A 25,156-nucleotide genomic window follows, 5' to 3' on the forward strand; every position below is an offset into this window, starting at 1 on the left:
GCAAGTTATTTACCTCTTGCTGTCTCAGTTTCTTAATTTGTTAGATGAGCATAATATTGCCAAATAGGGTTACTTTGAGGATTAAATAAGAGTGCAAAGCTCTTGGAAGAGTTAAGTGCCCAATAAACAGTAGTGTAAGAAAAAAGGATGAAATCACAACTTGGCACCACAGACATTTTAAAGATTGAGCATTGGGTTGAAGCAAAATTGAGATTTGGAAAGAAAAATTGTCCCTTGGCATTGTTTAATAAACAAACATGAACTGCAGTAGACAGAAAGCGCCTAACTTTAACCTGGCACCTGTTAAGTTTAAGAATTATTTAAAGAATATCACAAAGCCCTGATTTGGTTAAATTCTCTGAGGTCTAATTCCAAATTCCAAAGCTGGAGATGGACATGGTAATCACTTTAGTCTTAAAATCAGGACATCCAAGGAGCAGCCAACATTGCTTCCATTTCTGTCTCTAGTAGATGGAAAGACTTTTGCCAGCTGAGTGGCAAGGGTGGAAAAGGAATATTAAAAATACCCACTGGTCTCATTTTATTTTTAAGTCAGAAGGGAAAATTTATGAACTGTTGCCTAACTTGACTTTTCCATTTTAGAGTAGAAGGAACGTTCAGATTGAAAAACAACTGCCCACTGGTAAATAAGGTAAATAATACCTTTGAGTCTAGGGACACTTAAATGGCCTTTTAATTTGTAGTTATTTCTCTTCCTTCTCAGGATCACCTTCTCAGGATAACTAGGAGAAGGATGCGAGAGATTAGTCTCTAAAGAGGAAAAGAATTTATTATCTCTACCTTCAGAAATAACACTATAATTATATGGCAGATTTCCACCAAACCACTTTTTTAAAATGCACTTTTCTACTGATTAGGAAGGACTATTAAGAAAGCATCTTTATAGTTATTTGATATTTGTACTTTTTTCAAGTGCTTATTGTTTTTGCTTTCCTCCTCCCACTATTCTGCATTCATCAAATATTTATTGAACACATTTTATTGCCAGGTACTGGTGTAGGCACTGGAGATCCAGCATGAAACAAGACAACATCCTTGGTCTTGTGAAACTTATATTTGTGTGAATCAGATGGACAGTAAACACAATTATAATATTCTGTCACATTGTAAAATGGGAAATCTTCATGGAGGGACTGGGTTCATGTGTTGGGGTGGGGTGACATCAAGAGTTCTGTTTTGATCATGTTTGGTTTGAGATGCCTATTAGATCTCCAAGTGGAGAAGACAAGTGGAGAAGAAGATAATTGGACATGTAAGTTTGGAGCTCAAGGTAGAGGTCTGAGCCTAGAGAAAGGAATATAGGGGTTATCAGTGAATAGATGACAATTCAAGTCATGGGTCCAGATGGGATCACCTATGGACTGACAAGAGTCAGACCTCAGACACTCCAATATACAGAAGTCAGTGAAGAAAAGAATGAGTCATTAAAGGAGACTGAATCCTAGAGATAAATGTGTTTGCAAAAGGAGGAAATGAAGAACTGTGCAAGGAAGATGCAGCTAAGAATTGATCACCAATTTGGCAAGATGGAGGTTGCCGACGACCTTGGCAAGAGAGTTCCCTGGAGTGGAGGGAACCAAGGTCTGATTAGATTAGGCTGCAGAGAGAATGTGAAGAAATGGAGATAGCAGGTGTAAACAAATTTAGTTCAGGATTTTGCCATGAAAGGCAGCAGAGGGATGGGGGTATTATTATTTTTGCTTTCTTTGTTATTAGTTCCTTCTGTGGTGGTGGTTTATTTTAATGGGAGATGTGTGTTTGTTAACTGATGAACCTTAAAGAAGGATAAATTGGTGATGGAGAGAGGTAGGAGGGATAATTGCAAAAGTGAAGTCCTTGAGCAGGTGAGATCTGCTTTCCTGATATGTATAAAGATGCAAACCTTAAAATAAAATTAAAAAAAAAAAAGACTCGTGCTGACTTCAAGAACTCTAAGTTAGGATGGGGAGACGATGGTATGGGTAGGGGAAAGGGGGAACTGGGAATCTGAGGAACCTGTATGTTAGTACCATTTTCTAGGGAGAGGAACCCCAGGTGCATAGGGTAGAGTATAGTAACAGCTGGCCAAAAAAAAAGGATTTGAACAAGCGAACTTCCTCGTGTCCTGGGATGAAAAAGTGAGCCTGGCAGGAAGCCTGATGTGTACAGGGATCTCTTTAAAACAAAATATGTTCTTATATGTGTGTTCTTTGAAATAGTTTAATTGATCCTGTACTGTGGTTAACAATATATAAATCTACTTTAAAGTAAGTTATTGATTTGTCTGTGAATGTGTCTTTCCTCTTCCCTCTTCCTCTCTCATCTAGAGTTAAAATAAGAGAGAAGAGAGTTTCTGGTTTGATTTTCACAGAGGAAGATGATACAGATCATTATGGCTGGATAGGGAGGGAATACTAGGTGTCCCTGACAACATTCAAATGGAGTCTAAGTTAAAATGCTGTGGGTTTGGGACTGTTTTCTTAGAGATCACTAAGGGGTTCAGGAGCCTACAGATGAGTTTGTTTGTTTTTTAGTATTTTAAATTTTATTTGGTTAATTGGCAGCATTGAACTGAAGTTGTTCCATTATTTTATTTTGTTCATTTTTATGCACAAATATCTTCCTATATGACTTGATAATATCAATCATTTGCAAGTGATTCTGTTGCAGCACCAGGTTGGGTCCCAGGAATGCTGAAGCATGGGTCCTGCAATAGAGACTTGAAAAGGACATAAACGGTATTTAATAATAAATGCTGTCGAGGTTGGTATACCAGACCATTTTGGTGAGTGACCCACTCCTTGAAATAGGAAACACAGGAAAGATTGTTCGGAGAGCCTGTATGTTAGAGAGGCCTAACTATTTGAATGAAAATACTAAAAAGCATATCATTATGTTAATTCCACAGCCTTAGATCTTCAAAGCTAAAAGGACTGCTAAAACCAAAGCTTGTCCTACACTACATTAATCACAAAGAAATTCTGTTTAGACATTGAGTCAAACTTTCCTGACTATATTGCATACAGGTAGTATTGTGCACTCTGCACTTTCGCTCTTACTGTTCAAATCTGGGTTTCACCACTTATTAACTGTGTGGATTTTGGGCAAGTAACTCCTTTGTGCCTCAGAGAAATAGGCACGATAATAGTGCCTACCTTAGTGGGGTATTGTGAAGATAAAATGCAATACATATAAAACAATTAGAACAATATCAACCACATGGGTTAGATGTTTTTTATGATTACTGCATTGTGATATAATAAGATGACTGTCTAGAAAACACTGTCAACTTGCAGTGCATATTTATCACTTAGTTAATTTTAAGAGATAGTGAAACGATAGGGCAATGATGGCAAACTTCTTGACCACTCAGGGATGAGAAATGAAACTCAGGTGTTATCTTGTTTTCGCCTTTCACTAGGTATTCTGCCTACTTTTCAAAATTGTGTTACTTTAATCTTTATTACATACAGGCATAGTCTCAGTAAGTTTAGGCCACCTTATGTAATTGTAAGGATGAAACTGCAAACTCAGTTTCTAGCCCTTTTGAGTTTGTTAGAATCAATACAAATTTTTCCCTCTTTGAATTTTTTCTTATGTTTACCTCATTATTTCTGGCTATAATAGAAAATTTTCTTTAAAGTTATTGCCACTACAAAGGGAATTATAGTTCTCAAAATGCCAATTAAACACAACCCTTCATTGTTGTTGTTATATATTTTTAAAGTTATATATACATGTTAAAATACTTAAATGGAGTGAGATGACATACACATGAAATCTTTCTTCACACTGCTCAACCTCCAGCCCCACTCTATAGAAGTAACCACTTCTATTAGTTTGCTGTTACAAATTACCACAAACGTTGTGGATTAAAAAATACAAATTCTTTATCTTACAGTTCTGTAGTTCAGAAGTCTGAAATTCATCTCCCTGGGCTAAAATCAAGATGTTAACAGGGCTGTATGTTCCTTACTTGAGGCTGTAGGGGGGAATCTTTTTCCTTTCCCTTTTCAGCTTCTAGAGGCCGCCCACATTCCTTGGTTCATGACCCCCTTCTTCCATTCTCAACATTGGCAACATCAAGCCAAATCCTTCTCACACTGCCATCTCTCTGGTTCTCGTTCTCTGTCTCTCTTCCACTTTTAAGGACCCTTGTGATTACACTGTGCCCACCTGGACAATCCAGTATAATCTCCCTATTTTATGGTCAACTGATTAACAAGCTTAACTCATCTGCAACCTTATTCCCTTTTATTACCTAGTTTCCCTCTAGTGCAATTAAAAAACAGCAACGACCCAGGAGATAACATTGCTTAAAGAGCAATTTTCTTTTTTGTTCTCCTTGTTTAATTGTCTGCTTTTCTTCACTCTGAGCTCTTGAGAGGCATTTTTTTCCTACCAAAGCAAAAGCATTAAGATCCATTCAGTGCTTTAATTGAGACTCATTCCCTCTTCCTTAGACTCGATCTTGGCCACTGTATTAGTCTTCTCAGGCTGCCATAACGAAATATCACAGACAGGGAGACTTAAACAATAGAAATTTATATCTCACAGTTCTGGAGGCTGGAAAGTCCAAGATCAAGGTGCCAGCCAGTTTGGTTCCTGGTAAGGTCCCTGTTCCTGGCTTGCAGATGGCTGCCTTCTTGCTGCATCCTCACATGGCTTTTTCTCTGTGCTCCCACAGGGAGAAAGTGAGCCAGCTGTCTGGTGTCTCTTATAAGGGCACTAATCCCAAGACCACAGCCCCATCCTCACGACATCATCTAACTCTAATTACCTCCCAAAGGCCTCATCTTCAAATATGGGGCATTAGGGCTTCAACGCATGAATTTGTGGGGGAAGCAATTCAGTCTATAGCAGCCACAATGGGCCAGTCATCTGGATGGAGTTTGAAGAAGCTCTATCCATGCCAAAGCTGTATCTCTTTTTTAAAATAATAGAAGCATAATTGCTAATGTGACCCTTTTAATGACCATTTATTCTACAAATATTTCTTGTTTGTGTCATATCACTCACTGGCTTATAAATCTCCTAATGATGAAAAGCACTGAACTGGAGAACATATCCAGTCTTTCTCCTGTGCTCTACAAGGCCATGATCAGGCACCTGGCTACCTCCCAAGTGTAATATATCACCCTCTTTCACCCATACTGGCTCCCTTGCTGCTGCTTTCTTCCTTAGGGCCTTTGTTCCTGCTGTTCCCTCACCCTACAATGCTTTGCCCCAGATAGCTGGCTTATTCTCATCATCCAGGCAGAGAGAAAAGAGAGGTGGCAATGCAGTGAATCACACACAAGCTGTTAAAGCTTCTGCTTAGAGGTGGCAAGCACTTCACTTCCACTCACATTTCATTGGCCCAAGCAAATCATATGTTCATGACTAATGTCAGTGAGAGCACTGTATGATCTTCTACAAGGGAGAGGCTCAGAGGAAAGGGCATTAAATATTTGACCACAAGAGAGTGACCAATAACATCTCTTTCTGCAAAGTAGGTTTATCACAGTATTACTCTCGGATGGAACACCCAAACTGTTTGTCTATTAGCTGTCTTCAACACACATACTTGTGCTGCACCTCTGTTTTGTTTTGTTGAACTAGTTGCCACCATTTCAAATTCATGACATTTCACAAAGATGCAGATTTCTGGCTTCTCTTTGAAATCTAACTTATAGCAAGAACCATTTGGAGCTGAGTGGCATCACCATTCTAAATGGGATATGCACTGCAGTGGTGCCTTTCAAACATTTTTTACATCACCCACAATAAACAATACATTTTACATTGCTACCCAGCACTCACGTGCATGCATATGCAGGTGTACACACCTGTGTACAGGTATACACATGCATACACACATACATTTCCAAAGCAGGAGTCCATGAAACAGTGCTTATTGTTTCTGCAGTGCATGCTGATATCATCTATTATATCCTACTTCACCTTTTTCTTTCCTTTTTTCAAAATGTGGAATCATCCCTCTAAATTGATTTCACAAACCACTGCTAGGTCACAGGCCACAAGTTGAAAACATTGCTCTCGATCATATTACTTGTCTGATGCTCCTCTGAATGCTACTGGTTGGTTTTCTAGACTGAATTTCTGTCTCAGCTCTTGCGGATTCCCAGAACAGTTTGTTGTGTGGGTGAGCAGCAGCTGCTCTCCCTCACAGATTTAAGCCCGTGCAGCTACTGGCTTTGCCCACGGGTCTTAAATAAAACTTATAGTCCTTGAATACCTGGAAGTTTCTATTATTACCCTTCCCTTATTCGACTTTCTAGTTCAATTAAAATAGTTTTTTACTGCCTGGTCAGGGCCGTCGCGGGTAGGAGCCGCAGTCATGCCCGGATATTATTTAAGTCCAGGAAAAGCCGGTGGGCAGCGGGTGCGCGGGCGTGAAGGAGGACCTGGGGCGTGTCTGACCCCGTTTGACTACGTGCTCCAGGAAGTAAAATCCTCTCTGCGTGTCTGAAGGAAGGAAACCGCAAAGCTTTGAAATACTCATTTTTTGAGTGTAAAAGATCAGTGTTGGATGCCAGCTCAAGATTCAGGGAAAGAAAAGGATATTGATACTACTGTGTTGAAACCAAGATGAAAACAACAAAGGATTTTCTCTGGTCATTAAAACAGAGAAGCCAAAATAAGAGACATATTTTTGTTACATCTGTTCCGTTGGACCAGTTTTTTCTTCCACGGAACACTGAAGAAAATGTATGAGCTCTGGTTTTCAATATGTATAAAGTAAATGATTCTCTTGCTGTAAGTTATTTTGGGGAGAAAAATTTAATTGAACAGTTATGGGGACTTCCCTGGTGGTCCAGTGGTAAACTATCTGCCTTACAATGCAGGGGACGTGGGTTCCATCCTTGGTCAGGGAACTAAGATCCCACATGCTGCGGGGCAACTAAGCCCGTGCGCCACAACTACTGACCTCGTGCGCCCCAAGCAGAGAGCCTGCGTGCCACAAACTACAGAGCCCATGCGCCCTGGAGCCTGCGCGCCACAACTAGAGAAGAGAAAACCTGTACGCCACAACTAGAGAGAAGCCTGTGCGCTGCAACGAAGAGTCCACAGCTAAGACCCGACGCAGCCAAAAATAAATACTAAATAAATCTTTAAAAAAAAAAGAACAGTTATGAGCTGAGAACATAAGAGATGTATTTTAAGAATTGTTCTGAAGCACAGAGAATGGAAAGACTGTTATTTTCAAACTTGACTCTGCAACCAAATGACACAATCTGTACATCCTTTGTGAATATTGTGAAGGCCACTTACGGGACTATTAAAATCAGTGTGGAACCTGGTGAGAAAATGTCTATCTGGAAAGTTTAGGATAAAACTTTCTTTTATTCAGTCTGTACTATTCAGTTCTAAAATAAATTGTGTTTGATTCCTTAGAGAAGGAAAAAAATAGCTTTTTAGGCAAAGAGACCTCTGATTCAAAATAGCACAACTTCCTGGCTGGGCTAGGGAATAAAAGACAAATGTAAGTGAGTCTTATTGTAGGTGCAGGAAGGAGCATTCTCAGAGGATGAGCGCTGTGAATGGTGACTTTATTACCTAGGGAGGCCCAAGTACATGGTTTCCACAGATTGATTCCTCTATCTCATGCATTCATTTAACAAATATTTATTGATCACCTGTGTGTCAGGCCCTGTGCTAAGGAACTCAACCAAAACTTGTACAAAGATCTCCTAGATGCACAGAGTGTAGATAGTAATCATTTATTTCTGTGTTTTATGCCTTCCTGTTTCTTGTTTTCTTCCCTTGACCCAGAAATTCATCCATTGTCAGAGGGCAATTCTGGTTAAATGTTTGTCACTCAGATGTGTCCTCCTGCTCAGATCTTTGTTGCTTCTCACTGTTGTCTGTATGTATATGTAATGGGTTTATGCCGCAGACCGGCTGCAGAAAGCTAGAAGTTCCTGGTGGTGAGGGGTAAGGAACTGAAAAGCACCAGTATGGGGTCAGAAGGGCCAAGACAACTGATGGTTGCAAGGCAAGTTTATTCAAAGAGCATGAATGTATATATAGGTTCAGCACGGAACGAACACTAGGCAACAAATCAGTAAACCTTGTATTTCCACATAATTCTGTCGCCACTATCTATGCGCCACTATCTATGCGCCATTATCTATGCGCCACTATCTATGCGCCACTATCTATGCGCCACTATCTATGCGCCACTATCTATGCATCACTATCTATGCATCACTATCTATGCATCACTATCTATGCATCACTATCTATGCGCCACTATCTATGCGCCACTATCTATGCACCACTATCTATGCACCACTATCTATGCACCACTATCTATGCACCACTATCTATGCGTCAGCATGCCTTATGGGCCGTTCTTTGGAGATACAGACTTCCCCCTCAGGGCAGCACGTCCTTCTTCTGGGGAACAACCAGGGGCTCTTAGATCCAGAGCAGGCACCTGGAACGAAACTGGCCACAAGCCATTTTCCTTTTTTACGCTCAATACCGCAGCGTCAGGAGTGCATACCAAGAAAGAGACAAGCAGTTCTCCGCAAAGCAGAAAGCTGAATAAGCTTACAGCTTGGGGGCCACCACATTTCCCCCTTTTTTATTATTTTTTAAAGCTTGATAATGTAGTTTTAAGCCATGAACATCCTGACGCAAGACAGCGAAGCGCCCCATTACAAATCTAACAATACAAGGTAATAAACCGATCACCAATAAAAGTAGTATACAAATTGATATCAGGCCTGAGAGCCCTCCATGAATCCATTGTATCGGATTTAGCCCTTGTAGTTGATCTAATAATCCTTGAATCAAATTCTGGGGTCCATCTTCGTCCAGGTGGGCCTCTTGAATAGCTTGTATTTCGGCATTTAACTTCTGAATATCAAGGCTAATGTGTCCATCAGTCCATACACTTAATATATGCATTTTTACTTTTTCCCAATCCCATTGTGAATCATTATATAAATGTTGAGTTACACAAATCCAGGTATATTTGGCATGACAAATCAAACGCATTTTTAATTTTAAAGCCATAACTTGATCCCCTATTCCTATTAGAACATTTTTTAATTCATCTACTTCCATTTTTAGTTGGGTATCAATATGACTTTGTAGGGCTAATGCTACACTAGTATTTTTAGATAACTGATTAACATAATGAGCCTGGTGAATAGTTTGTGAAAGAGCAATCCCAGCAGTGGCCGCAGTAGCAGTTAAAGCTGCTAAGGCTAGGATTGCACATATTAGAACACCTATAAATCTCTTTGGTCGTTTTAATGCTTCAGTCAATTCCAGCCAGGCTTGCATGCCAGTGTTATGATACCATGGTTCAGACAAATTAACAGGTAACATTATATAAGAAGGTTGCTTCATAATCATAACAGATGCAGATCCTTTAACGGGCAAAACACAACTACTAAAGATACAATTAACACAAGTAATATTATAACCTATAGGATTCATAGTGTTTTCTACAATTAAATCTCCAATCAATAAAGCATAAGGAGGAGCGACGCAAGTAATCACCGGTCTATAAGAAAAGGATAAGGCAAGTTTCCAGAATTCCCATTGCTTGTAAAAAACAAGGCTGTTATTATTAACGGGGACAGAAGAAACTAGTATGGTGCCATTATCATAATCTAAAGTATACCAGACAGAGGCTTTAGTCCATGTATCATTACAAACAGGAAAATCAGACTGCGGGAATTCAGAAGCCATAAAAGCAGGAAATTGTAGTCCTGTGACAGTCTTTACGACCGTAATTTGATGTCCAGCTAATAACGTCCCTTGATTACCTATGGTAGTTTCAATACACAAATAATGTCCAGTATCCTCAATCCTCAAGCGATATATGCATAGAGAATGATCCAACGAAGTATTAGAAGCAAGCTTAGTTACTCTAGCATTCATGTGAATGGGAACGTTATCCTTATACCAAAATACAAAGGTGGATAAATCTTCTCGTCTAGGAACAGTCTGTTTGCAAGGAAGACAAATATTAGATCCCACAGCTTTATAATTTTTACGTAAATGAGTAAAAAATTCAGAATTTACAGTGGTTTGGTAAGAAATAGCATGTTCTAAAGCAACAGCCTTAACACAACCGGAATTGGTACTCATAGGACTTAAACAAACAGGGGGAGTATTAAACCAATTAGAGTAATTAACAGAAGTATTAGTAATAGGCAAATTTCCTAGCATTCGTCCAAAAGTAGAATCATTATAGAAAATTGGAAGGTCAGCTTCAGACCATGTAACAGGTTGTAATAAAGGAGGATCGGGTACATAAGCCCAATAAGATTTAGCCTCTATAGGTGGGGCTGCCAGTACAGCTATCATGGCTAAAAAAAAGGTAAGAGGAGAGCGAGGATGAGCACTCTCCTCCATAATCCTACGTGCTTGAAATACTAAACATTGCAATTGATACCAAGTAATTTGATTTCGATCTCCCCTCGCCTCCCTGACAAGTTGTCTCCTACTCCGTCGCCGCATTCTTCTCGTCCGCCGGGGGAACCGGTTGGGGTGTGCTGTGGTCTATTGCGAGAGCCTCAGGCGACGCATTCTTCGAGTCAGGGTGTTTATTGGTGATGGCATGATAATGTCGAACCAAGCGCTCCGGGAGCCACCGCGGAGAGTCTGCCTCCCTAGGGAAAACACAAACATGGCCTCGACCCCATACTAAAACAGGGTCTGGTCCATGCCAAAGGTTAGTCATGGGATCTTTCCATTTAACAAGCGCTTTTTCAGGAGGGGTTCCCGAAAGACCTGTAAACAATCGTTCATAAGGCGTGTGACTAAATGCATCTAAAGTTAAAAAATTTAAAATAAATAAAGCATGATTAAGCATAATCTGAGGAGATCTATCATATTCCCCCTTTTTTATTTTTTGTAATGTAATTTTTAATTGTCGGTTGGCACGTTCTACAATACCTTGACCCTGAGGATTGTAGGGAATGCCTGTTTTATGTGAAATATGGAAAGTTGCACAAAAATTGGCAAAAGCTTTACTCGTATATCCTGGAGCATTATCTGTTTTTAAAGCTTTACGAATTCCCATAGATGCAAAACAATGAAATAAATGAGTAATTACATATTTAGTAGATTCCCCAGCCAAAGGCGTAGCACAAATAAAATTAGAGTAAGTATCAACAGTTACATGAACAAATTGTAATTTACCAAAAGAGGGAATATGAGTAACATCCATTTGCCAAAGATGATGAGGGAGTAAACCCCGAGGATTGACTCCAAATTGTGGAACAGGAAGGTGGGGTAAACATTTAGAGCAGGACTTAACAACGTATCGGGCTGTTTCTCTAGAAATAGAGAATTGTTTTTGAAGCATAGCAGCAGATTGATGATGTAAATTATGTGACTGAGTAGCAAGATCCTGAGGTTGAGATAAACTTAAGCCTATAATCTTTGTATTTTCGTCAGCCAATTGATTTCCCAAAGACAATGGGCCAGGGAGACCTGAATGGGCTCGAATATGTAATATGGCTACAGGAAAGTCATGCTGACGAATAATCTTTTGTAGTTGAAAGAAAGTCTGAAACAATTGAGAATCAACAGTATTGCCAATTATAGCAGTTTCTATGTTACGCAAAATAGTAACCAAATAATGGCTATCTGTATAGAGATTAAAAGAACAATGTGAAAAGATTTGAAAAGCCAAGGAAATCGCATGTAATTCGACTCGTTGGGCAGAGGTATAATCTGTTTGTTCTTTATGAATTAAGTCATCAGAAATAACCACAGCGATGCCATTGGCAGAACCATCAGTAAAAACATTTGGGGCATTGAGAATAGGAGTTGAACAGATAGTTTTAGGAAAAATAAATAGATGTTGAGTAGCAAAATGAAGGAGCTTATTAGAAGGATAATGATTATCAATAATTCCTGAATATCCAGCAAAAGCAAGAGCCCAAGAATCAGAGACAAATAATAGCCAAGAATATTGATAAGTAGTATAAGGTATAATAATAGAATTTGGTTCATATCCTACCAACTGAATATTTCTTCTACGACCCAATTGAACAAGGGTTGCTATTAACTCATAATAAGGTGTAATGACTTTATTAGGTGTATTTTTCATATGAATCCATTCAAGAATTCCTGTTTCTTGCCATAATAAGGCGGTAGGGGTATGTGACGTAGCACAGATTATTAATAGTATAGGTAAAGAAGGCTCAATTCTAGTTAGCTGAGTAGATTGTATTGCTTTGTTTACAAGCTTGAGTGCTTGTTGAGCTTCAGAAGTTAAAATACGAGGAGAAGAAGGATCAGGACTTCCCTTTAGGATATTAAAAAGAGGCTGTAACTGACCCATAGTTAATTTTAAAGAAGGTCGCAGCCAATTAATATCTCCTAATAACTTTTGAAAATCATTTAAAGTTTTAAGAACGTCAGTCCGTATCTCTATCTTCTGAGGTGTAATATTATAATTTGTGATATACTTACCAAGATATGAGAAAGGTGGGTTCATCTGTACTTTGTCAGCAGCAATGACTAGTCCTGATCGTGACAAATGACTTTGAAGGGAATTATAAGCCTTAAGTAAAATATGTTTATCAGAATAAGCAAGTAATAAGTCATCCATATAATGAATAAAATATATCTGAGGGAACTGTTTACGAACAGGGGCAATAACTTGAGTTACAAACTGTTGACATAAAGTAGGACTATTAGCCATACCCTGAGGCAGCATTTTCCATTGATAACGTTGCATAGGTTCTATAAAATTTAAAGAGGGTAAGCTAAAAGCAAATCGCAACTTATCAGCCGGAAATAGAGGAATAGTAAACAAGCAATCCTTAAGATCAATAATAATAATCATATAATTTTTAGGTATGGCTGCAGGAGAAGGCAAACCTGGTTGCAGAGCTCCCATAATTACCATAGTTTGATTAACAGCACGTAAATCTTGCAATAAACGATATTTTCCCGATTTTTTCTTTATAACAAATATAGGAGTATTCCAAGGGCTATTAGACTTTTCTAGTCTGCCCAAAGCAAGCTGTTCATTAATTATATTATGAGCCGCCATTAATTTCTCCTTAGAAAGGGGCCATTGGTCCACCCAGACAGGATTATCAGAAATCCAAGTTATAGGGTCAGCATGTGGTGGAGGAGAATCCAAGGCCCCTAGAAAAAACCCAAGCCTGTTTTATCCCGTTTATTATCAATCTGTAAGGGTAATTTATTTCCCTGTTGATTTTTTCCCAAACCATTCCTAGGATCATACCCTTGATTTAACAATATATTAGTTACAGTAGGGTTGGGACTAAGCAATAGGATTCCCATTTGTTGTAATATATCTCTTCCCCAAAGGTTAACTGGCAATCCGGTCAATACGTAGGGTTTGAATATTCCTTGATTACCTTCAGCATCCTGCCAATGTAGGTATTGCGAACTTTGTTGTGGAGAATTAGATTGGCCAATACCTTGCAACTGTGTAATGGTTTGGTGCACGGGCCAATTTTTTGGCCAATGTATAAACGAAATAACAGAAACATCAGCACCAGTATCTAATAACCCAGAAAAAGGCCTTCCATTTATTTTTAATACCAATTGTGGTCTTTCCCTACCAATTTGTTGAATCCAGTAAACTGCATCAGAGGAACAGAAAGCCCCAGTTCCTCTTTTGTTATGTTGTAAAATTTTTCCTTCTGGTATGTATGGAATTAATAGAAGCTGAGCTATTCGCATACCGGGTGTGATAAGAAAAGATCCTTTTGATGTTTGAACCATAACCTTTAATTCCCCTTCATAATCAGCATCAATCACCCCAGGAATAATAGTTAAGCCTTTCATAGACATACTACTTCTTCCAAGGATTATACCAACCGTTCCCTGGGGTAAAGGCCCAAAAGTTCCCGTAGGAAGGGCTTGGGGTCCCATATCCGAGGTTAATAAGAATTGGGTGGAGGCACAGAGGTCCAGTCCTGCACTATTTGGCGTGGCCCTTTGAAGGGAGGAGATTCCATTCCCTGAGGAACAAAGGTCTGAGCTGGAGACGGTGGAGCAGGTTGTGGGGGGATTATTGACATTGCTCCAATTGTTTGATGGGGCCGGAGCAGGCCCCTCCGGAAGTTTCCCAACAAGGGAGTTCCATCTTTACGAGTCACTGATCGACATTCTTTAGCCCAATGCCGTCCTCTTTGGCATCGGGGACAAATTGTGGGAGGAGGAGATTTACCTTGAGGCACAGAATTTACGATAGGCATATTAGGAGTATCAACAGTACAATTTTTTGCAAAATGACCTGGCTTCCCACATTTAAAACAGTTTTTACTTTTAGCATTTGGCCCAAATCCTGCCTTAGTTAGGGCTGCAGCTATAGTTGCTCCCTGTAAGTAAGATGATCCAATATCAGAACAAACTCGAATATAATCCTCTAAATTTCCTTTCCTTTTCCATGGACGTATAGCTGCTTGACAAATATTATTAGCATTTTTGAAAGCCAATTGTTTGACGATAATTGCTCCAGAAGGACCATCAGAAATAATTCTATTAACAGCCTGTAATAATCTATCCACAAAATCAGCATAAGGTTCATCTGCCCCTTGCCTTATTTTAGCAAGGTCTTCAGTCCTAGTGGAGGCAGGTAAATGTTTCCATGCATGTAGAGCTATATGATTGATCTGAGCATAAGCCACAAAAGGGAAAGCTAATTGATCCTGTAAAAACTGATATTGTCCTTCCCCAATCAACATCTCATAATTTACTAGCACATTATGTGCAGTATTTCTTTCAGCTTGTTCAGCAGCCTTTTCATAATATTCTGATTTCCAAAGTAAATAGTCGCCACCAGTGAGACAAGCACGAGCAATAGATTTCCAGTCTGCTGGAGGCAATGCTTCTGTTGCAATAGTATCCAACATAGTAATAGTGAAAGGGGCTATAGGCTCATATTGTGCACAGGCTGCTTTTAAATCTTTCAAAACCTTAAAGGAGAGAGGCTGATATTCCCGATTATTTTGTTGTGGATTTTGAGGATTGGGTCGTTCCACCACCGGACAGCAGAATAAAGGATCCTCCCCTCTATGAAGAGCTCCCCGTACTGCTTGTTGTAAAGGACTAAGCTTAGGAGGGATAGGGACAGAGACATGTAATTGCTGTAACCGCGGAAGAATATTTTCATCAGGATATTTTTCAGCCTCATATTTGGCCTCTTCACCCGCTAAATCAAAAGAAAAGTCATCATCATCAAGTGAATTAACACTCTTTATCCTCGGTGGCAACGGAGGAGCAGTAGCTACTGCAGCAACATGTTCTACAGATTTAGCTGTTAATTTTGGAACTGAATCATAAATTGGATTAAAACAATCTCTTATTAAATTCCACAAGCTAAAAATGGAAACTGAAACAGAAGATGGTCCATGAGCTTCATGATATTTAGATAATTCATCTCCTACACGAGTCCAAATTGCTAAGTCCATTGATCCTCCTTCAGGGAACCAAGGACAAGCATCATATACTAATTGCAAAAATTCCAGAAGTTGTAAGGTAGTTACCTTAGTTCCATGGGCTTTTAACATTGAAAGCAAAACCTGAGCAAATAAATCACGCTCCTTAGAGCCCTTTTGTCCCATATTATTTTACTTCTGACTCTTTCTCGAGTTACCGTCCTAAAAACGAAATTATTTCTTGTGGCCACACTATCTCACTCGAGAGTTCTACTTACCTGAAATCTTCTGAAATGCCTCACGCACTCAGGTCCCTGTTCGGGCGCCACTTGCCGCAGACCGGCTGCAGAAAGCTAGAAGTTCCTGGTGGTGAGGGGTAAGGAACTGAAAAGCACCAGTATGGGGTCAGAAGGGCCAAGACAACTGATGGTTGCAAGGCAAGTTTATTCAAAGAGCATGAATGTATATATAGGTTCAGCACGGAACGAACACTAGGCAACAAATCAGTAAACCTTGTATTTCCACATAATTCTGTCGCCACTATCTATGCGCCACTATCTATGCGCCATTATCTATGCGCCACTATCTATGCATCACTATCTATGCGCCACTATCTATGCACCACTATCTATGCACCACTATCTATGCACCACTATCTATGCGTCAGCATGCCTTATGGGCCGTTCTTTGGAGATACAGACTTCCCCCTCAGGGCAGCACGTCCTTCTTCTGGGGAACAACCAGGGGCTCTTAGATCCAGAGCAGGCACCTGGAACGAAACTGGCCACAAGCCATTTTCCTTTTTTACGCTCAATACCGCAGCGTCAGGAGTGCATACCAAGAAAGAGACAAGCAGTTCTCCGCAAAGCAGAAAGCTGAATAAGCTTACAGCTTGGGGGCCACCACAGGTTTATGCATGTTGTTGTAGGGAGAGGGTATGGGGATGGTGGGACACTAAGTAAAAGTCTCTCGGCCACTATGACACAAGCAGCATTGCTATAAAACCAAGTGGAAAAAGGTTATGCTAAAAGGAAGGAAAACAGTGTCTGCATGTTTTCATGGAGTTCAGTGAGGCTTTCCATTTTGAGGACCAGTGCCATTTTGATACCGAGAGGATTCCACCACCTCCATGGTGTTGGTCCCTGGAAGAGATTCAACCACCTAAGTAGTATCGGCGCCAGGTGTACCCAGCATAACCAGGCAGCAAGGCCTTGTGGGACATGGCGGGAAGGGGCTTATCAGGATCTTCCAAGGCAGTAGTAAGGCTCCTTCATCCCAGTTGGGAGGCAGCAGAAGCCTCACAGTGGACATTGCTGGATGGCGCCGGAGCAGGAGAAGAAGGAAATGGCTAACATGTTTCTGAGTCCAGGAGGACAGCAAAAAGAGACTCCCAGAAATAATTATGAGGATGAGGTGGGTTCATACTTAGAGATATTGCAGTAGCTGGTAGACGCAAGAACCAGTAATATATCGATTGTTACTGTTAAATGTGACCCCAGGTTAAGTCGTGGGTTTATACAGCAAGGTTATTTTTCCTTCTCTATGTGTGTGCTTTACCTAAAAAAGTCCTTTTATAGAAGCACGAATGCAGCTCATTACCAAAAATCCTTGAACACTGGCTCCAAACCTTCCCCGTTGCCTTAACTTTTTTTTTTGTCTTTCTCTTAATCTTGTCTCCTTTTCTGCCTACCCTGTTCTTGTTCTCTTGTGTCTATATCCGAGCCTGAGAAGAGGAGAGTCATGAAATCCTTGGCTGCTCTGTTGCCTGTGTCTTCTATTTCTATCTTTTTTCTACTCATCCTCCCATTTCCCTCTCCATCACCATCCCTTTTACTAGCAAGTCCCTCCCTGATGTCCTGGCCACCCACCCCCTTTAGCTTCCTACCACCCTTAGCAGTAGCAAAACAGCAAAAAATAAGAATAACTGAAGTGGGTATAGTTGACTGAATTATGGGCCCCCAAATATATGTCACATAGCTCAATACATGCTAACCTCTAGTAGCTCAGAATGACTTTATTTATAATAAGGGTCTTTGCAAATGCAATTAAAGATCATGAGATGAGATCATCCTGGATTAGAGTGGGCCCAAAATCCAATGACAAGTGTCTTATAAGAAACAGATAAGGAGAAGAAAGACAGAGACACAGGGAAGAAGGCCATGTGAAGACAGAGGCAGAAACTGAAGTTCTACTGACCCAAGACAAGGAATGCCAGGGGCCACCAGACACTGGAAAAGGCAAGGAAGGATTCTCCTGTAGTGCCTTCAGAAGGAGTGTGGCCCTGCCAACTCCTCAATTGCAGACTTCTGGCTCTAGAACTGTGAGAGAATAAATTCTGTTGTTTAAGCCAGTAAACTTATTGTAATTAGTTATGGCGACCTTAGGAAACTTAGACAGTGGGAGACCAAACAGCACCAAAGAGACATTTATTTCACAATTGGTGAATATTTTAAAATAAGAAAAATATTCTAGAAAGGAATACAAAAATATTTTCAATCATTAATAAATAAAAGAATGCTTGTTAAATAATTATTTGTAGCACATTTATAGAGCCAGTTCTTACCTGGCAATAAAGTGCTCCTAAAGTTAACACATAAACAAATTGTTTGAGACTCATAATACATTTTTTCCTACAGGAGTCATGTGATATGGATATTTTCAGATATTAATCTATAATAATTGTTTTAATTGTAATCATATGTAGACTATAAATTTCCTGAAGCTCGGGATTGTCCTGTACACATATAAATTTCACTACCTAGCAGATTGCTTTGCATATGGTAGGCCCCCCAATAAACACTCTTTGAATTTTTAAGCACCATGCAATAGTGTTTAATAGCAGCTGTTCTGGAGTCAGATTGCAAGCCTAAAAATCCTGGCTCTGCCACCTATGGAATGTAAGCAAATTATCTCTGTGCCTCAACTTATTTGTTTATAAAATTGGAACAATAATAATAATAATACCTACCTCATAATGTTGTGAGGAGTAAGTGAATTATTACATACGAAGTGCTTAGAATTAAGAACAGTACTTGCATACCAGGATTCAATAAACGTTAAATATTATTAGCTCTAAACATGTCTCCCCAACTAAATTACAAACTCTTTGAGATAGAGAAAATGTCCTATGCTTTTTATAATCTCAGAACCTATACAATTTTTTGCATAGTGTATTCATTAAATGAGTATTTGTTGAACTAATAAAAGGAATGAATGAGTGAATGGTTACCTGTTTTTTTGGTTTTTTAAAAAATTTATTTATTTATTTATTTATTTATTTATTTATTTATTTATTTATTTATTTATTTATTTATTTTTGGCTGCACTGGGTCTTCGTTGGTGTGCGCAGGCTTCCTCTAGTTGCAGCGAGGGGGGGCTACTCTTGGTTGCGGTGCGCGGGCTTCTCATTGTGGTAGCTTCTCATTGCGGAGCACGGGCTCTAGGCCTGCGGGCTTCAGTAGTTGTGGCACATGGACTCAGTAGTTGTGGCTCCCAGGCTCGAGAGCACAGGCTCAGTAGTTGTGGCACACGGGCTTAGTTGTTCCGTGGCATGTGGAATCTTCCCAGACCAGGGCTCAAACCCACGTCCCCTGCATTGGCAGGCGGATTCTTAACCAGTGCGCCACCAGGGAAGTCCGGTTACCTGTTTATAATACCTTCTTGCCCAAAAATCAAATACATACAGAATCAGTAAAGTTCTAACATTTGTTTCAGTAAAAATGTATTCAGAAATTAAACAATTAAACAATTGTCAAAGAACTACAAATATAATTAAGAGAAGAAAAGAAAAGAAAATTACTACCAGTTGTGAAATTTCTCACTGTATTTTAGCCTCTGGAAGGCAACGACCTTGCCCTATGTTTCTTTGTAATTCTAGAGTTGTGCATCATGTTTTGCTTCCTACCCAGGAAGAATACAAGGAAGCACTTATACAGATTTCTGGAGGTTTTTCTCTATGTAGATCACTCCTTTCCAGAATTCTACCCTGCAGCTTCCGTCCACCTCAGCTTCCTGACCTCTGAACTCTTCACCTCAGCGGGGCCTCTGGGTTCTCTGGGCTCCCCCTTCCTACACCTGCAGTCCAGGAATTGCCTCCAGGCAGAAAGTTGGGGTGTTCACAGTGCTCATCTCATCTGTTTCCCTTCTTCCAGAAATCAGTCTTACAGGCCTCTTAGTCAGTGTCTGAAAACAGCTGTTTCATATATTTTGTTCAGTTTTCAAATTGTTCACAATGAGAGGTTAAGTCTTTGTTGCTTTATCAGGGCTAAAAGTAGTTCTCAAGCAAGTGTCTTGGTTAAAAGAGAAAAAAAAAGGTAACTATAAACTAAGACATTTAAGTTCATTCCATTGGTTCTTTTGTTGATTAAGACTTACAGTGCCATTCCTCAGTTTTGAAGAGGTCCTGCTAGGCAAATTTTCAGTCTCGGTCAGCAGTTTGCTTCGGGGTAGACCCTTTCATCTTCACTTCTGGCTTAAATGAATTAGAGTGAAGAAGAGAATTCTAAAGTATAAAGAAGGTACACCGTTGCCTGCCCCAAAGCACATATCTGATAGCTTGTTTGGCAGGATGGTGAGTAAGAATGTCATCTCTCTCCATTTATTTGTGCGTCCATTCTTATACCCTTAGTCTATTAGAATCCTCTATTGCTTTTCACAAATTGGTTTAAACTTTTAACAATGGTATATACAGATTTCCTCATCTAACCACAGAGACCATTTCTATTTAGGTTATTTCTGTGCAATCAGTCATTTCCCCTCCAAGATCATAGCCCTATAGTTGTGTCATACATAAACAATCCATTTTAATAGAATGCCGTGGGGGATGGGGGGAGGGCAGATAAGAGTCATTTCATCACAGAAGTGCATCATATCTACTAGAGGGTTTTCTTGTCTGAGGAACACTCCTGGAATTATGTTTTTCAAAAATTTCAAATTTTACTAAAATTGTCAATTTTATAACATGATTTTCTTTTCAACATAATAATTATCTATTGTGATAGCAACTGGACCACATTCTGAAAATTCATTTCCTTGTTAATTTTGACCTGACTCTTAAAAGCTCCTTTATGTAGCTGCCAGGACAGCAGTTGAACCCCATCAATTAAAAAACATTTGGGGACCACCTATGGTCCAAAATCCAACATAATCACAGCTGGGATAGAAGAATGAACAAGAAGTTAATGAATAATACCTCAGTCACTTCAGGGGAATTAAGCCCTGCCCAGAGAACCCTGGCCCTGAGGCTTGAAATCTGTTATCTACTGACAGGACCCTCCAGTATCCCAGTACCTTCATGGTTCCATTGTGTCAGCACAAGAGTTGCTGGTGACAGAGACTGGCAGGTGTCAACTGTCTAAGGCATCCTGTCTGCTGGGTTGTTTAGTGTCTCTTCCAGGGTAGATGTTTTCCGATAAGTGTTAATATGCAGTACAAAGATCTCCATACTGTGTGACTACTACCGTAAATCCATCCACACGCCTCTTGTCCTGACCTCCCTGTCCCCAGTCTTCCAAACTTTCTTCTGGGCATATATATATACACACACACACATACATATACATATATATATATGCACATACATATACATATATGTGTGTGTGTGTGTCTATTGTAAGCAAGGCATGTAAGTTCAAGAGAGCAGAGATAGTCTTAGTTTGTTGTTGTTGTTTACTATATCCCTAGCACTTATAATAGCGTCTGGCACATAATGGGCACTCCATGAGTAGTCGTTGAATGAATAAATACTAAACACAAGTCTTTGTCAATATGTGTGAGAAGTATATTCCTAGTTAGAGACTTGCCTTATCATTTACTTTATTGTAAGTGATACTTGGAAGAATAGAAGTATTAAATTTTAATGTAGTTAAATGTATCAGTCTTTTTCTCTACAAGTAAGCCATCTTTGTTTCTTATTTGAGAAATTCTCTGCTGCAAGGTCATAAATATATTCTAAATTTTCTTCTAGCCCATCTTTCCCCTATGGATCTGCAGTGACATCTCTGTTGTTTATTAAGTTTCAATATAAATGTGAGTCTGTTTCTAGGCTCTTTATTTTATTCCATTGTTTGTTTGTCTGTCCTATTCATTTATTTGTAAGTGCTGGGCAGTTGATGTCATTGAGTAGGTAATAGACCAACCTGCTATGAGCATCTCTTTTCTGGATGGACTTTAGCTGTTGTAAATTGATTTTTTTAATCTGGACCAGTGGTTGTCAAACCTAGTGTGCATCACAATTGCTTGTTAAAACAGATCTCTGTGAGTTCCATGGTGGTCTAGTGGTTAGGATTCAGTGCTTTCACTGCCGTGGCTGGGTTCAATCCCTGGTTGGGGAACTAAGGTCCCACAAGCTGCATGGTATGGCCAAAAAAAAAAACCACCCAAAAAAACAGAAACAAAAAACCTAGATGGCTGGAGTTTCTGATTCAGTAGGCCTGTGGTGGAGCTTGAGAATTTGCATTTTTGACAAGTTCCCATGTGTTGTTGTTGCTGCTGGTTCTAGGACCACACTTTGAGAACCTCTGTTATAGATAATATGACTTCAAGGGAATTCCCTGACAGTCCAGTGGTTAGGACTCCACGCTTTCACTGCCAAGGGTGTGGGTTCAATCCCTAGTCGGGGAACTAAGATCCTGCAAGCTGTGCAGCCAAAAAAGAAAATAATAATATGACTTCAAGTGGTCATTATTTATTTCTTTTCCCCTAGAATTAATATGTCACTAGATTTAAATAGTAATGTATATTAATATCGAACATCATGTTAGAAAGGCAGATTTATTTAAAACATAATATTGGAAATAGACATGAATACATAATATTTTGGACTTAAAGTAAATGTTGCTGTGATTTTTTTTTTAAGAAGTGTAAATATGAGTGCTTTCCTCCCAGACTTTGATAGTAGGAGTTGTTGGGGTTTTTTTTTACTGTAAATTATCTTCTTAGACTGAAAACATAGAGCATATTCCTCTTCAGACCTAAGTACTATATAGGAACTATAAGTTGAGTAATTTAACAGGATATTCTCCATATGCAAAAAATGACTAGTATCATTTTTACTAGTCTATACAGCTTTCTGATTTGATATTATCCAGAATGAAACAAATTATAGAGAAAACATATCAGCAAAGATAGGTAAATAGTTAGTGCATCATTTTAGTATTTCTAACAGTTTTATAGATGAAATTTTAAATTCTCTGGATTTATAACACTTTAAACTTGCCTTCTGAATGTCACCATAAATCTGACGGCTGAGTCACTGGTCAGTAACTTATTAGGAACACATACTAAAATTATTTGCTTTGACTTTTTATAAATTTATTTATTTTATTTTTATTTATTTTTGGCTGCGTTGGGTCTTTGTTGCTGTGCGCAGGCTTTCTCTAGTTGCGGTGAGCGGGCGCTACTCTTCGTTGCGGTGCGCAGGCTTCTCATTGGGGTGGCTTCTCTTGTTGCGGAGCACGGGTTCTAGGCGCACGGGCTTCAATAGTTGCAGCATGCAGGCTCAGTAGCTGTGGCACATAAGCTTAGCTGTTCTGTGGCATGTGGGATCTTCCTGGACCAGGGCTCGAACCCATGTCCCCTGCATTGGCAGGTGGATTCTTAACCACTGTGCCACCAGGGAAGCCCCTATTTGCTTTGATTTTTTTAAATGCTATTTAATTTTATGTTTGCTTAAAATTGACTTGTTTTAAGCCAGTCATATGGTGGGCCCCAGGCATATATTAAATTACAATTGTGATTGATCCAAAATATTATTTAGATTTATATCTTCAATTCACTAATGAAAGATATTAAAATAATGATGAATAAAATATATGGATAATTTAAAATAATACAATATATCTTCAAAATCTGAATATAAGTGATAACATATTCGTGTTATGGCTGATTCTTTACAAAAAGCAGTTCTGGTTTACTGAAAAATTCTTATTTTAAAAGTCTGTCAGTCTGATTATTTCTGGAGAATGTGAGCTTTACTGAAAGTGTAAACTTTAATAGGAGTGGAATTAAATAACTAAGGTACCACCAAAGAATCAAAGATATCTCACACATACTTTGATTAAACAAATGGTGAGTGGGAACATATTTTATCTCCCTATGTAACTCAGTGAAATGTTAAATAGGTAAAGCAAAGAAGGTAATTATCAGGAGTTTTTAGGTAAGATTAAAAATATATGAAACTCCAACAGAATACTCTTATGAAATATTCCCCCCACATACACACTGAGTTCATTTGGCTAATAGTGATTCTTAATATATATTTTATAATATTTCTTTGGCCTGGGCCCACAGACTAAATGCAGACATTTCTAAGTTAGTCATTTTCAGGTTTGTTGCCTAAGATGCTAATTGAAATTCAGGGCAGGGAAAAATACATCACTGGCTTTTGTGTATCTATGAAAGGTCTTCTTATTAGACTTTGTTCCATATAAAAGCTTCTCTTCTCTGCAAACTGAGAAGGACCCTGTGTGTGAAGTGTGTCCAGTCGTGTCTTCAAGAACAGTGTAGACACCAGTCGCTCACCAGCCGGAAGCCCTCATGCGCTCTCCTCAGCAGTGACCCCTGACCATCGGGTGCCAAAAGAAGATGCTCACTCATCTTCCAAAATTCTTTCCCAGGGCGGGGGGAAACCATCCTTTGAGCTCCTCTATGGGACTCTGAGTTTCATCCCCCAAACACGATTTCCTCCCTGAATTAGTGTCCTTTGAAACTTTGAGCCAAATAAGATAGTACTCAGAGCTTGAGGCTACGGCCCCTTAGTTCTCTGTTTCACAGTGCTCCCAGCCTCTTCCCGAGTTTGGAGGCCCAGAAAATGAGGGATTCATTTTGATTTGGAGAGAACTCTTCGTTTCCCCCTTGCACATTTTACTCTTTTTGTTTCAGTCTGTTTTCTTTGGCTTTCTGCCAGAAGCCAGGAGACAAAGCCAGGGTGTCTTAATGAAAAGAGCTCAGAATTAGGATCTGGGGTACCTGGGTCAAAGCCTAGAGCTATCATTTCCTACTTCTGTGACCTACCCCAATTTCCTTTATCTCTTTGGGCCTCAGTTTACTCATTATTATAGTAAAATATACACCACAAGTTCTTTTTATTTAACTATTTGTACCGTATTTAATTACCAACAATTAATATTATATATTAGTTATATATAGTTGAATCATAGCATACTTTTGCTGTCTTTTTTTATGCCCGAGAAATTTCTTTCCTATTTCTGATAAGTAATATGTAAGCGGCTAAAACAACTTTTTTTAAAACATTAAATAATCAAGATTTCCCACTTCAATAGTACTATAATTGATTGAAAAATTCACTTTGAGTGATTGTAAAATAAGTAATGACAATAAAGCAGTAGTTATTTTCATGTAAGAGAGAAAAACCACAAGACTTAGAATCTACTTACCTTCACCTGCCAAGAAGGAAAAATGTTATTGAATATATTTATTCAATGTATGTATATCTTTCAGATATTTCAAATATAAACTGAATTTCTGCCAAGAGAGTAGTATTCAAATATTCCTTTTGTTTATCTTGCCTTATAGTATTTTATTTGGTTTTAGAAGTCTATCTGCAAAGATGCAGCTTGTAGAAAAATATTCTATTCCAAATGTTTCTTACTGCTACAGAGTGTGTGAAGAAAATGCCTCAGAATATTCTCCTAGGAAGGCAAAAAAATTCTGATGCAGCTTGTAGCCTTGACACCTCTGTTTCCTTTCAGGACTGACTAGTATGATCTGCCTTCTGGTGACTGAGCAGCTCACTCTCA

The 25,156-nt window shown here is 39.2% G+C and overlaps 1 protein-coding gene and 1 long non-coding RNA gene across 10 annotated transcripts in view; one reads left to right on the forward strand and one right to left on the reverse strand.

The window, feature by feature from the left end:
- The window catches only part of BICD1 (BICD cargo adaptor 1), a 220,707-nt gene that overhangs the window by 108,528 nt on the left and 87,023 nt on the right, over positions 1-25,156 (forward strand). The window lies entirely within an intron of this gene.
- On the reverse strand, positions 9,253-10,654 carry LOC309610003. Its single transcript, XR_014233692.1, has 2 exons — positions 10,421-10,654; positions 9,253-9,969 (listed from the first exon to the last, which is right to left on the reverse strand). It is a non-coding gene; the product is annotated as an uncharacterized lncRNA (long non-coding RNA).

Source organism: Balaenoptera borealis (genome assembly GCF_965194805.1).
Source record: "Balaenoptera borealis genome assembly, chromosome: 13".
Lineage (NCBI taxonomy): Eukaryota > Metazoa > Chordata > Mammalia > Artiodactyla > Balaenopteridae > Balaenoptera > Balaenoptera borealis.